Source organism: Poecilia reticulata, linkage group LG6 (assembly GCF_000633615.1).
Source record: "Poecilia reticulata strain Guanapo linkage group LG6, Guppy_female_1.0+MT, whole genome shotgun sequence".
Lineage (NCBI taxonomy): Eukaryota > Metazoa > Chordata > Actinopteri > Cyprinodontiformes > Poeciliidae > Poecilia > Poecilia reticulata.
Genome location: NC_024336.1, coordinates 25,151,014 through 25,165,468, shown reverse-complemented (window position 1 = coordinate 25,165,468; position 14,455 = coordinate 25,151,014). Strand labels below are relative to the sequence as shown.

Sequence of the window (14,455 nt, the reverse complement as noted above, 5' to 3'; positions counted from 1 at the left end):
TCACCATTCAAAGTACCTTAGCAACAGTTAGAATCCTTCATGCTGTAGACCTGATTGTCAACCCGTGACTTTTGCAGTCCTCCAATGAGATTGCTTCGCCGCAGTGGGGAGGAGGCAGCAAGGCAGGCGCTTGAACAAAGAGAAAGAGGGGCTTCAAAAACGTTGGAATATCAGTATTCCTTCCACATTTACAGCCATCACGCTTCACACCCACTGAATGAACTCTTAAGCTTTGTGTGTAATTACTGTGTCACTTAGCAGACAGAAACCGTGTAGCATGAATTGTAGAACCTGCGTTGGGTATTTATTGTTGTCCGAGTCCCGCTGCACTCATACTTGGAATTTAAATGTAAATTCTTTGCCAGTAACAGGAAAAACATTTTGTATTAGCATTTACAAAGCTGTCATGTCCATCAGTTTCTCAAAAGCATTTTTTTTCCCTCTTTACTGCCTGACTGACTTCAGATACACACACACACGCACACACAGATCAATACATCTCTTGATGTTCTAGTTATCAATGTTTTAATTTCAGTCAATGACTGGAAATGGTTAGCAGAAAATGCAGCCATGGACGTTTTTGAAGCACATCCCATTTCCTACATAGAATTTGCATCGTTGACTTTAAATTGGATTAAAATATTTTCACAAACGTGAAAAATCAGATGCATTGCATTCATCCATGTGCTTTTGCTCAAATGTACATGAGCTGGTTTATGCACAAATATTCAGAATATTTCATAAACAGTGCCTCCAGTTTTGTCTTAACAGTAATTAAATAGGTACAGTATGTTGGTCCAAGGACTTCCAAGTTTTATTTACCTGAAAGATAAGTAGTGTTTATTGTAATTACAACAAATATATCTCTTTAGAGAGATCTCGAAAACAGGAATTCCCAACCACCAGACAATCCATTTATCCATTTTCTGCAGCCAATGAGTAACACTGACATCATCATTGATGTGGACAGGTGACCAATACATTTCAGGGCCAACACTCGACAACTAACCTGTATTGCATGTTTTTGGATTATGGGAGGAAAGACACAATCCAGAATTTCCATTATTCTGTTGGTGGTATCATAAAGCACCAACTAAAATAAACTTTGTTTTCTTATTTCACTCTTATCTGTCACACTCAGTAAACTTTTTTTTTTTGTTCCATTCCGATTTTCTTGAAATTGTGACACCTAAAACTTTGTTCTGGTGAAATTCATAAGTATTTTAGTTTATTATTTGAGCAGATAAATAAGGATATATGACATATGAAATGTTGCATCCAGTAATTTTTAAAAAAATGTATCCGAAAAGTACTTTTAGCTTAAGGAGTTGGCCCTCAGGAAACTGAGTTTGTGCACTACTACTCTGAAAAGTTTTCTTTGTGAGCTCCATGTGTCACTATGCTGATTTTCATGGTATGTGCAGTGTTTTCTGCAACAAATAGAATAAATAAATAAAAAAATATTTTTTTTTTTATCTCATTTGACCAGGACACATTCTTCTGCTGTGTTCTGGTCAAATAACCTTATAAAAAGGTCAACAAACAAGACTTTTTATTTGACATTTATGGGGGTTTTTTCTACAAAACATCTCTTTTTGTCACTGTTCTTTAAATAGCAGAACAGTGTTCAGTCTTGCAGTTCATGGTGTTTAATAAATGTTCTCTAACTAATCTTTGAGGCCTTCACAAAACAGTTGTTGTAGAGTAGCAGTGTTAAGTAGCCTAAACACATATGGTCACATTTTTAGGAGTATAAAAAATTAAATAAATCCAGTGAAATTATACTTTCAGTTGTTGAATATGTCTTACTTTGTGTTTAGTCTGGTTTTGGTTTGTCCCCACAAAGGAGTTTGAAGTTGTAATGTGACAAAATATGACAAGATTCAGCTGAAATTAACACTTTTACAAAGAACATCATAAAGCACTGTTTGCATACGGTTTTCAGGAAAAAAAAGAAAGGTTTATGAATGTTTTTTTTGCACCAACTTTAAGAATGACAATATGTTTTTGTCTTGCTTTCTGAACACATCTAATACAGGATTAAAAGATCATTATATTATAGAAGAAAAGATTCAAAAAGATTGCCAAAGAAATATTAACATTCCACAAATGCTGTTTAAACTCAAGCCCACACAACATTACTCAACAATGTTATCCTATTTGGAGGTGCTGTACTCTGACCGTTCAGAGTCCCTGATGGAATGCAGCCGCAGCAGCTCAATAGAGAGCTGCGTGGACGACTGTGTGTAGGTTGGTGGAAACAAAAGGTCAGAGTCAGACTCGCACACCTACAGGATTCATCAACTCCTCCTGCTTCCACCTTTCCTGTTGAGGATGCAGTAGGCTGAAAAGGTAACATACATCACTGAATTATCTTTCTTTTTGTCCTCATGTCGGTGTGTTCAGAAAAATCTCTGAAGATTGAAGAAAAGAAGACAATTTACAAGCAGCAATTAAACCCTCTCAAAGAAATCCCGTCACTTACAATGACATTTCCTGTTAGCTTACAAACACTTTAAGGTCAAAGATTAAATTAAACTCGATCGTCTACCAGAAGCTCAAAACGCCCGGAAAATCACATGAACAGCCCAGCGGTCTCGCATATTTTCGAACGGGATAAATGAAATATTCCCCGTCTCTTTTCAGACTCATAATCCCTATTAACAAGGACGCAGAAACTATGCCACCTGCTTCCAGTCATACAGCTTGAGGCCTAAGTGCCCTTGTGACACCACACTAGCCTTAATCTCATTAACAAATGCAAAGCCTCAAATGCCACCGATGGAAAAAGATACGCATTTCAGCCATCACTTAGCAATGTCACAACCCTTTAAACTGGCTTGCATACTGGAATTAAGACCAACACTGACCAAAAATACCAATGAACAATAGACTCATACATTGACGTTTTTTTGTTTTGTTTTTTGCGTAGTGTCACATTACAGCCGCAAAATGGTGTATAATTGTGAAGTTTAAGGAAAATGACCCATGGTCTTCAAATCTGTCCACAAATAAAATCTGAATAGTGTGACGTGGATTTGTAGTCAGCCTCTTTTGCTTTAATATACCAAAATAAGATACATGGAGAGGCTTCATAGAACATTATTGGACCAAACACTTCTTGAAAATGAAAGAACGCAGCAGACAGGTCAGGAAGAAAGTTGTGGAGAAGTTTAAAGCAAGATTAAGTGATAAAACAATATCTCAAGCTTTGAAGATGGCTGTCTACCTCAACTGAGAGGTTGGGCAAAGAGAGCATTAATTGAAGAAGCACCCAAGAGTCACAAACCATGTAGGGAGACACAAGAAACATGTGGTAGATGCATTCTCTAGTCAAACGAGACCAAAATTGTATTGTACATCACCCTGAAATACTGTCAGGCACGTGAAACATAGTGGTAGCAGCAGCATGGTGGGGGAATGCTTTTGTACAGCAAGGACAGGGAAACTGGTCAGAGTTAACTGGGGTTTGAGTAAGGCTAAATTTAAAGAAATTCTGGAAAATAAAGTGCTACAGCCTGTTCACGGCTTGGTCCTGGTTCACCCTTCCAGCATATACAACCTTAAACATACAACCAGAGCTACAATAAAGTAGCTTAAATCAAATTGGGAAAATGTCTGTGGAGAGACTTCAGTTTGACTGAGCTTGATCTAACTGTAAAAAAAAAAAAAAAGATCAGATGTTTCTGTTTCTATATATGTAAAGCTTCTGCATGGAACACCATTCAAATAAAAAAAACATCAGTGTTTGTGATTCTAGTGTGATAAAATGTTGCAAAGCTCTACGTGATGTTTATTCTGGGAGTGGCTATTAAACTTCAAACAAAAAGAAATGTAGTACAACGAAACCATTTTGACCTGCAATGTATTCCCAGACAAAGTTCGGTAAAAAAAAAACAACAAAAAAAAACAAAGTTTGCAGCTGTGTTAAGTTAGGTCTCTTCATTCAGTGTGGCTTTAATTTGCATCATCCAATTCAGAATAAGATGAGCTGTTTAAACAAGGATGGAGACGTCAGGATGTATTACCATCCAGACAAATTCCCAGGGGATTCTAAAAGAAAGGGAGAGAGAGAGAGAGAGAGAGAGAGAGAGAGATGGAGAGAAAAAAAATATATCACTCATTAAATTTGCAGCCGTTCTGCAGAGCTCCACGATGAGCTCATCGGACGAGGGCAGCCTTTTATGATAGCAGCTCCTTTTACTGGCAGAGGTTCATGTTTCTGACTCACTTCACAGATAAGGAGTCGTCTGAACCACACACATGTTTAGGAGGATTTCTCTTCAGTTCAAAATGTGATCATAAATTTTGTTCAGTTGCCACAAATAATGTGCTACTTAAAACAGCAGACTTCATGAAAATAAATTGAACATTAAAAATAAAAAAGTTTATCTAAACATCAGTTTGCCTCATCTGTTGTCCCAGATTAAACCATGTGCAATTTATATTCTTTAAGATCAGTATATTACTGTAAGTATACAAAGATTTTGAAATACTTTAGAAGCAAAACTACTTACTTATAGCTTATACTGAAGTGTTTGAATGACACTAATTGTATTTTTTTTAACCCCTAAAATGAACACTGACAGAAAGAGAAAAACTCCATTGAACATTGATTTTTGCTGTGTTGGTAATATTTGCCATTTATGCTCAACAGTGATTCATTTGCAGCGTTTTTGTTCATCAGTCGTAAACAAAGGATTTTTTTTTTGTTGTTATTTTTTGTTTCATGTGCCTCCCACCCGCAGACCCCCTCCTCCTCCTCCAACATGTACCTTTTGTCTCTGAAAGCCCTGAATTGTTTTTGGGAGCTGAAGTCTGGCTGACCTGCCCCCGTCTCCGTCCTCAAAGCTGGTTGGAGATGAAAAATTTATGGCTGTGTGACTGTTTCATTTGAAGTGCTGCTCCCCGTCTGATGCTGCCTCCACTGATGGCGACTGCATCTGCCATCTTCGTTCGACCGGTGCTTCCCCCCCCTCACAGCGGGAGTGAAATCTGGGCGAGTGCGTGGGATGGTGACCAGGGTTTTTGTGCTCTTTCTCTGGTATTCACTAATCAGGAGCATATTTTTCTTGCCTGTGGGTAATTAGGAGAGATTGATTAGCTGCTTTTCAGAGCCACAGAGAGAAATCCAGCCCACGCTGCTCAGACTGTTGGGTGTATCTTTACATTGAAGTTATATGGGAAAGCTATATATGTATATAAGTATATGACAAATTTCTTGAATGCAAGTTTTTATTTTAGAATTTTTCATCGTTTCTTTTATATATTTACGTAGAAATCCATCTGGTCACTGATGGATTTCAGATTGTTTTAAAAAAGATGTAGGTAAATAAAAAGACTATATTTTGCTTAGCTAAATTTTGTAATACGAGTACATATTAATTTTTAAATGGTCTGTCTTTCAGAGTGTGACACATAACTAAAATCAAGGCAAATATTTTAAAGTGTTTTCTTATTTAATTTTTTTTTTTTTTTTTTACTTAGGAGTTAGTGTACCTTACATGATTGGTATTTAAATTCTAACTTAATCGGCTTACTTTTTTTGAGAGTTACTTTAGCCCTCTAATTGTCACTTTCTCTCAGAAAAAGAAATTATTAATTATGTTTTACTTAATCAAGACATATTATGTTTTTATAATGTTTGGAACAAAAGTCATTAACCAAAATCAATCAATCAATCAATCAATCAATCAATCAATCAATCAATCAATCAATCAATCAATCAATCAATCAATCAATCAATCAATCAATCAATCAATGAAATTGTATTTGTAAAGCACATTTCAGCAGCAAGGCATTTCAAAGTGCTTTACATAATAAAAATAAAACAGTATGTGACTCTCTCAAAGTGCCTAAAAGTCTTAAATAAAATGAATTATATAAATAACAAAACAAGAAACAGAAAACAAACAAAATAGCAAAATAAAAGCATGCCAAGTACAAAACAAAATTATAGCAAAACAATAGGGAAGTTGAAAACATTAATGATTACAGCAATTGAACAGCGTAAACCCAACTCTCACTCAGAGCTAAAAGTAAAGCAATAAAAAAGTTAATTTTAAAGCAAGTTGTGAGAAAGTCAGGGTAATTTTGGGGCTGCAGCACAATTAAGTCCTAATTTCCACTTAGCTACATCTCAGTAAAAGTAGAAATGATCTTTCCAAGCATGACTCTTTGGAATTTGTATTTCTTTTTCTATTGTTAATTTCTTTTACGCATGCTGCACACTTTTCATGAATCCAATATGTTTTTTTTTTCATGTGGGCCAGCACATGTGACATTTACACATTTATCTTAAGATGTGACTGTGTGAAGCATGTGTCTCATTAAACATGGAGAGATTTTATCAGTGTGAAAATCTTCTTCCAGGTTTTCTCCATTCTGAAAAGCTTTCAGTTCATTTTAATGTCTGTCACATACATTTAATGTTTTTCATAAACACAACGCTAACAAAGGACGCAAAAAAACTGGCAAACACATTGTGTATTCTCATTTTCAACTACAACCTCGGTGAAACAAGTTCAAAGCACCCATCAGACATGGAATCAATCGAAACATTATGGCTGAAACAAAGCAGTTATGTCTCTTTAAGATGTGAATAGGGCCGTAACACCCATCTTAACAGAAAATATCAGTAGCAGGAAAATTAGTGGAAAATTCTTGTGCTAAAAAGACCTTGACAAAAATGTGCTCCCATGCATGAAGTCACATTGGTTCCTAAGCAACAGGTAATTTCACAACATGCGCCGCTGTTTGTGCAGCGGCGGCAGCTTTTCATAGCAGGGCTTCCAGTCAATGTAAAGTCACATCGGATGGGCAGCCTTGAGCCGCACAATGCTGCTCGAAGCCCGGCTCTAAAGCCACAGAGGCGGTGTCACACTTGTCACTGGAATAATTAGTTCGGCACAATGAAGCAGCATTCATCTGTAGCTGAGATGTTGTCTTCATTGCCACATGAATCGACATTCCCCTACACAGCCTCCGGTTTCCAGGCACAGGCTCAGGTTGATGAGTTTAAATAGATAAGATGGAGGAAAAAGAAAATCAGAAAGCGGCTTCCAGGGAGATCCCATCAGATTGTGGAGGTAACTGAGCAGCAAAATGTCAGCGAGTGTGTGGGGATGCGTGGATTTACATAAACTAGCCGTTTCATCACTTAGTAACCTTATCCTAACCAACCTTCTGTTAGGACAGTAAATGGTATCTATAATTACATCAAAATATCTTTCAGATTGCAAAGAGTTGCAATCTTTCAGATTTCCTGTTTTGTTTCCTTCTCTCTCAAATATTTAAAATAATCAAAAAAGCACATTGAATAAATACTAAATACAGTTTTCCAAACCAACCTAGCCCATATAACCGCTGGATCCTTCCTTGCTGATCACAACTACAAGTCTTTGTGATTACTGCTAATGAGTTTTACGTCACTGTGGAGGATCTTTGGTCCACTTTTCTTTGCTAAATTATTTCAAATTCAGTTGCCCATACAACCATGAGTGGCTTGTTTTATGAAAGATGTATTTTATAAAGTCAACCAAAATACCTCAATCAGATTTAAATCCAGACTTTCAGGCCACTCCAAAACCTTGATTTTTTTTTAAGAGCCAATCAGAGGAGAACTAACCGTAGTGCGTTAGATTATTGTGCTGCTTCATAATTTCAGTGTGTCACAAACTGATGGCCAGACGTTCTTCTTCTACAGGACTTTCAGGGAAAGAGCAATACTCATGAATCCATCGGTCACAACAAGTCATCCAGATCCTGGCGCTGCAAAGCAGCCCAGGTCATCACATAAGCACCACTATATTTGACTAACAGAAAGACGTTCTGTTCTTTCTCTTGAAATGCCGTGCTGGTTTTATATGGAGCTAATTTTAAAAGTTTAAAAAAATGTTTTCATGGGTCTGTAAAATATTTTCCCCAAAGTTTAGATGTTTTTTCTTTTGGGAAATGTAAAAAAAAAAACCCTTCAGACTTCTTTCACGAGAATAAAAGCATTAATTATGCAGCCATTCATAACAGTCTTCACTTATCACAAACACACTGGTAAAATGAATCCTCTCATTTAACAATTTGTGCACGTTTGTGCAATACGCTGCATATTTCAAATCTTTTGTCAGACCCATCGTGTGTTCACTGTTGCTTCAGGTTTCGACAGAAACAAAAGCTTTGTCCTCCTGCAGACAGTCAGTAATGCACAGCCGACTCAGTCACACGGGGTCTCCAGACAAGTCAATAATTCAGAGCAAGGAGTGAAATCTTATAAGGCGGCAAGATAAAAAAAAAAAAAAGAAGAAGCAAACAGTAGATATGGGGGGAGTATGGAGGCTAACTCCTGTTTGCAGCTCCTGACCCAGAGCAATAACATGTCAGATGAGGCTTTCAGGGATTCTACCTGTCGATCACACAGCAGTCTCTACATGAGAGCAGCTGAAAAAAAAGAGAGATATTTTCTTCCACTTTTTTAAAGCCAGGGTTTTATTCATGAAATATAGTTAACCGTTAGATGAGATAACAAAAGGAAACGGGATCACTGTGGGCCTAAATGGTGAACACAGGCGAGAACACAACCAATGGAGCATTGATCAGTGTCGCAGGCCGAGATGCAAATCACTGCAGAGAATTATTTGCATGATGGCATCTGATGACAGCATGAGCGATGACGTGTGATATTAAACCGGTCGGTAGCACATGCAGAGCTGCCAAGTACCATAACAAATGGTACAGATAATGAACAGCAAATTCAACATCTTGTTGCACAGAAAAAAACTACTTAAATGTGGGCAAGAACATGATTAAGCTATGGTCTAAAAAGAAAAACCTGCTACCCTGTAATATAAAATCAACTTACTTTTGGAATTAATCGGTATCTTGTTTTGTGTTATAAATTGGAAAAGACATTTTAGGGCCATTGTCTTGAGCCTTGATAATCTGTGGACGCACAAAAGCCTGACTTGCATCTTCCGTTTTATGACTGTGTCTATTAAAACATAAAGGCACAACCTCTTACAACGTATTAAATGTCGTATTAAAAGGAGGAGCGAAACACTGAGACTTTTTATCGTTTTAACATCAAAGCAAACAGCCATAGGCATGCTAACGTCTAGATTTCAGCGGCTGCAGAATGAAAGGAGGAGTCACACAGCAGTGCTGTACTGCTTTTGCTCTCCTGAGAGAAAAATCCCAGTAGGAATAAAAAAGAAAAAAAAGTCTTTTGTTCAGATCTGGATGGCAATACCTTGTACAGTCTCTGTTTGACGTCCATATGAAAATGGTTAAATCCCAAAGTAACGGTTCAGTGAACAAAAGAGAAATCAAGATTTCTATATTTATTTTTCCGCAACTCTTACATGCCTCATTGGTTTTTTTTCTAATCTTTTTGATCCATTATTTCATCTACTTTTAGATTTTTGCTATAGTAATATTTCTGAACCGACTCTGGTTGTGCCTCTCATCCACTCACCTGAACATGTGTATGCAAATGACAATCTGTTGTGGTCCTAATTATAGTCCAGCTCACATGAAAAACAGCCGAGTGACTCCACGAGATCAAGGAGGGCTTTTTTTTTATGATCCAATCACGCCGTGAGAGTCCCACTGTGGAAGGTAAGGGCAAGGATGTTATTAGAAGTGTTTCAGAAATTATCTTTGAAGAGCCATTTCAGAAGATTGCAATGAAAATAACGTGACAAACGCTTAGCCGGGAATCATGCTACGCTGCTCGTACACTGCTGGCCCCAGGGGTTTGCGTCGCCACTCATCATCAGACCTCTCCGGGAAATATGAGTCGGATTCCCATGGCAGGATTCCATGAAATCAATACGGTGACGTTACTGTGACAGTAGGTGGAAACCAATCCATCTCCCACATTAGGGAAATAACATCTAGAGTGGACATGGGACAAAGCTACAGTATTCAGATCTTCCAAAAACAAAGACTTCCTCAACGAATGCTACAATCAGTCAATGTCCTTGGTGTTCGCATTCCCCCCCCCCCCGACTACGAAACAAATCTCCTAATATGATATAGAGACGATTAGTTATAAATATGTTAGAGGTCTGACACTACAAGAAAGTGCTACACTAAAACTCCCTTTTGGTCATTACACAACTAATGGATCACACAAGCTTTTTCTTGTGTCAGGATGTGTTTACCTTGACCTAATTTATAGCTCCTGGCATTCCTCTTTTAGTGTTGAGTGAAAATGTGTCTCTTTGTTCACTCAGTGACATGTGGACGGGTGTCTTCGGCTAATGGAGTCTAGTATGAGTGATCTTTGCAGGGGACCCATCAGTGTGATGGCGCTATCGTCTCTTGGGGATTTCGGCAGACACCCAGAATCCCTCAAATCTTGACCATTTGTGCTGAGCTGACTTTTACAAATCATCACACTGACGGCTCTCCCTGTGTTCAAAGCATCCAGTGCAATCAATTAACAGAGGCGGGAAAATCTGTTTTTTTTTCATTGTATGCCTACTTTCTAATCAATAGTCTCTTTTACTCATAAAACACACACAAATACCTCAAAGGAAAAATATAAATATATTCCTTAATTTAGAGTTAATGCAACATAATATCATGATATATTTTCCTGATTGCTTCAAATAACACCAATTTCTTCTTTTAAAAGATGCAAACATGTTACAAATTAAAAAAAGGAGTTGACTTGTTGGCCATTATTGGTAATATTTCATCAAAAACTATTAATATTAAAGAGTTTAAATGATCAAATTAAGTTACCAGTGTGTTGGAGCGCAAACAATATAGCAGTCTCCCACTTAACCCCCTGAGAAAAAAAACTAAACAAAAGAAACCCCATGAAGCCCCAGTAAAATTAGCCAGAGAAACGAACCTTTTCATTATAGTAGCAACCCAGTAAAGCCTTAAATACTACTTTTACAGAGAACTGTAAAAGTTCTCATTTATTTTGTCCCTTCAAAGAAACACTGCAATCTGAAGAAATGATCGTCTTTAGTCATTACATCAGTATCATCCATCCATCTATTGCCTTCTGCTTATCTGTGGAGCTCCTCGTGTCACTTAATGATCACATGTTAAGATCAGAACAAAATAAATACAGTAAGTTTTTTTCTGGTTTCTTTACTACGATAGAGCAGAGCAGCACCCACATTACTGCAGGTGAAATATCTCAAACACTCGCCCCAAATAACTTAACTAACTTGCAGGTGCTTTTTGTGGTTGTTTACAGTTTTAATTTAGATCACTGGAAAACATACAAACCTGAATAGAGTCACCATTATCAGGCTTCCAACGCAAACATCTAGCAGGAGGAATATCTCCTCTTTCCTTTTGTGTTTCTAAGATTTTCCCTGCAGTTTCTGATAGTTTAGACAAGCTCTTGCTTCATCCTCATTCCAGCAGAGACGTGTGAAAGTCAAGCATCTCTGAACACACAGTGAGACGCGTCTGCAGCCTCAGACGATGAATGCATTATTCATAAGAAAAATCTAACAGACCAGGAGGCCGCCTCGATTTTATGAGGAGTGGACAGACTCAATGCCTGTGGCACAAGTGATTGTCTGATGAAGGGACTTGACAATAACCAGACCTTAAATTCATGAACATGTAAAACACTCTGGCCTTAATTCAAACAGTTCCAGAGAGCTCATATTTCCAAAAATTGTGAATAATCAGTTACAATTAAAAGGAACATTATGGATCTTAATGTAAAAAACATTTAGAGTAAAAAAAAATAAAAAATCAGTAAACCCTGAAAATCTAAGCACAAACTCCACACACCCGCCTACTGACAGATTACAAAATATTATGACCTCCATCCTTTTCTATCCTCAATTACCTCTAAAAGGATAATTTTACAAATGTCTCATTTAGATAACCATTACATGCACCAAGTAAATGAAAAGAGTTCATATTAATACAATAATTGAAACCTATTATGTGTGAAATAGCAAAATTACCCATAAGACCAAGACAAGATTATTTACCATGGTCAGAAATCTATATTGGCACAATTATTTCCTCAAGAAATTTCTGTGGCCATATCCTCCTGTTGTCCTCGGGTCAAAATGACCAAGATTTGTATGTGTTTTCCCTATACACAGAAAATGAGGACAACAGGAGGGTTTTAAGCACATTTCTTCCACATTTGTACTGCATTTTGGCATTTCAGGGGAAGCTCTAAGGATAAACTCTATTTTTACCCAGTCTGAAGGTAAAGGAAGAGTATCTTGGAACTGACTGCAAAAATTTAACAATATCATCACTGATATGCTAAAAGACATCTTTAAACAAACTCAAAAACTGAACAACAAGCCAATATTCCTCTGAACTATTGGCCAGCAGATCAGCAGAGGCTTTAGATTTACGCTTAGTGAGACATCAGAAACCCCCTCACACACAGAGACAATAACACAGCAGAGACCAGAGCATCATCTATCACACCCGCAAGCAGACATGAACACGCACTTACCCGACAACATAAACACACATCACGAAGAGTAATACAATGAAAACAAACAGACTTTCTAAAGATTTGATGTTATCATTAACCGTCTCCGGCAGGACACATGAAAATTCACTGAGCTTTTTCCAGTAGATAAAATGAGACATCTGCCGAGAACGTTCGCAGACTTTATGTCAGACGATGTCTCAGTTTGTAAAGGTTCATCTCATAAACCGCACCTTAGTCTTGGTGCGTGTGTGTACCATCATTATCTCTAGACAGTGTTTAATCATACACTGGAAACCATTACCTTAGATAAACAGCTCGTGAAAAATCAAATTAAATTCCTGAGTGTGTTTGAAGGTGTTTTCTGAGCCGTTACGTAAAGGGGATTACTACACAGCAGCTCAGACTCAACCCTGCCTCCCTGCCATAAATTTCAGGTGCCTGTCAGGCAAGCGCAGCAGGAACGTGACACAGTGAGCACTGCACACCGCCGTCCTCAACAGAGTAATCATGACCACTTTAATAACCATCAGGATGATTTGTACTTGTCACAAGCTCTTTAGATATAATGTCTCATTCTCTGTGCTCATAAACTCTGAAATAAATCTGCTTCTTTCTGCGCAGCACAATAACAGTGATACATCACTGCAGAAATGACCAGTGAGACTAAAATTGATTTTTGTTTCTTTCCCTACAGCGATATTAACTTTGGATTGCAATCTAAAGAATACATTAAGCAACGGATTATAGAGAAAAGAAAAAAATGCTTTTAGATGTTTTAACGTTCAGCTCTCATATCACATTCCCAAAACAATTGTAAACATCACAACACTGTTAGAGGACTGAACCTGCCAACTTCATGAGCAAAATAAAAGCTTTTCAGCCTGATGAACCTTTTAAAACATGTGAAATGCTTACAGTCTTTAATGGTAGGAAGGTATGCCTTAAAGAACATAAGATTTGACTTGACATTTCTACAACTGAACAGTATAATTGAGATGACATATTATACTATGCACAAGTTTTTTTTTCCACTCACTTGGCTATGTTTTACTTTCCGGTTCTCAGACTTTTTGCAATCATTTCAAGTGATCTTGAGCAATAAGCTAATGAAAAGACCTTTAGTGTTTAAAAGTTTTATTTAGAACATTGGCTGCTTTTTTTCCCCCTTTTTCTGCCCAGTGCTTGTGCGTGAGGAATGGGGCTTTTGTTTGTTAAGCCACTTAAGTCTGACCGATTCAAGCATTACCACAGCTCCTAAACTCGAGGGGTAATATTGTTGACTAACAAAACACAATCTTTCTAAAACCCCCGCACAATATTACATAGCTTCAAGTGCAAAAAATATCATTTCAGGACATAAACGATAGACGTACATTCAATGATGCACATTATGTGTTTGGCATCAGTTTGTAACTAAAGGTTTCATACCGAAAACTAATTGAAAATTCAACATTCAGTGCCTGAAAGAACTTTATGGTGAATGATAAATGAAGAACATGTTTTAACTTCATAACCTTGTAAGTTGCCTCTCTCTGTGAGGATGCTTCAAAGAGCTCTATGAACAAAGCTACAAAAACAGCTTGGAGTGTTAAAATGCATCACTGTAATGGGAAACCAGCAGAATGGAGCTTTAAGATAGAGATGGACAGGTCAATGTCCAAGGGTTGCTTCATGTAACATATATGTTTTTGGATTTTGGTAGATGCAGCAATAGAAAAAAATAACACATTTATGAAGGTTTTGAGTATTGTCCCTTAATTAAAATGTATCTGATGTGATTAAATCACATCAGATACACATACAGATACAAAGCCTGGAATCAGCTCCAGTCTGAATTCAAGATGTCAGAATTGATTTCACTGGACTCATTTCGAGTGATTCTTAAAAACAGGCAACGAGATTCTTTTAAACAATGCCACTGTTTTTAAATTGTTTTATACTTGTGTATATGTATTAATCAATTTTGTTTTGTAACCAGGTTGCTATGCACTGCAGACTTCTGCCCAGGTCCCCCTTGAA

At 37.3% G+C, this 14,455-nt stretch overlaps 1 long non-coding RNA gene across 1 annotated transcript in view; it reads right to left on the bottom strand.

Annotated features, from left to right (window-relative positions):
- Window positions 1-22: 22 nt before the first annotated feature.
- Window positions 23-14,455, bottom strand: part of LOC108166374 (uncharacterized) — a 17,394-nt gene continuing 2,961 nt past the window's right edge. The window contains exon 3 of the long non-coding RNA XR_001776717.1: window positions 23-129. This is a non-coding gene — a long non-coding RNA (uncharacterized LOC108166374). The remainder of the gene's footprint in view (window positions 130-14,455) is intronic.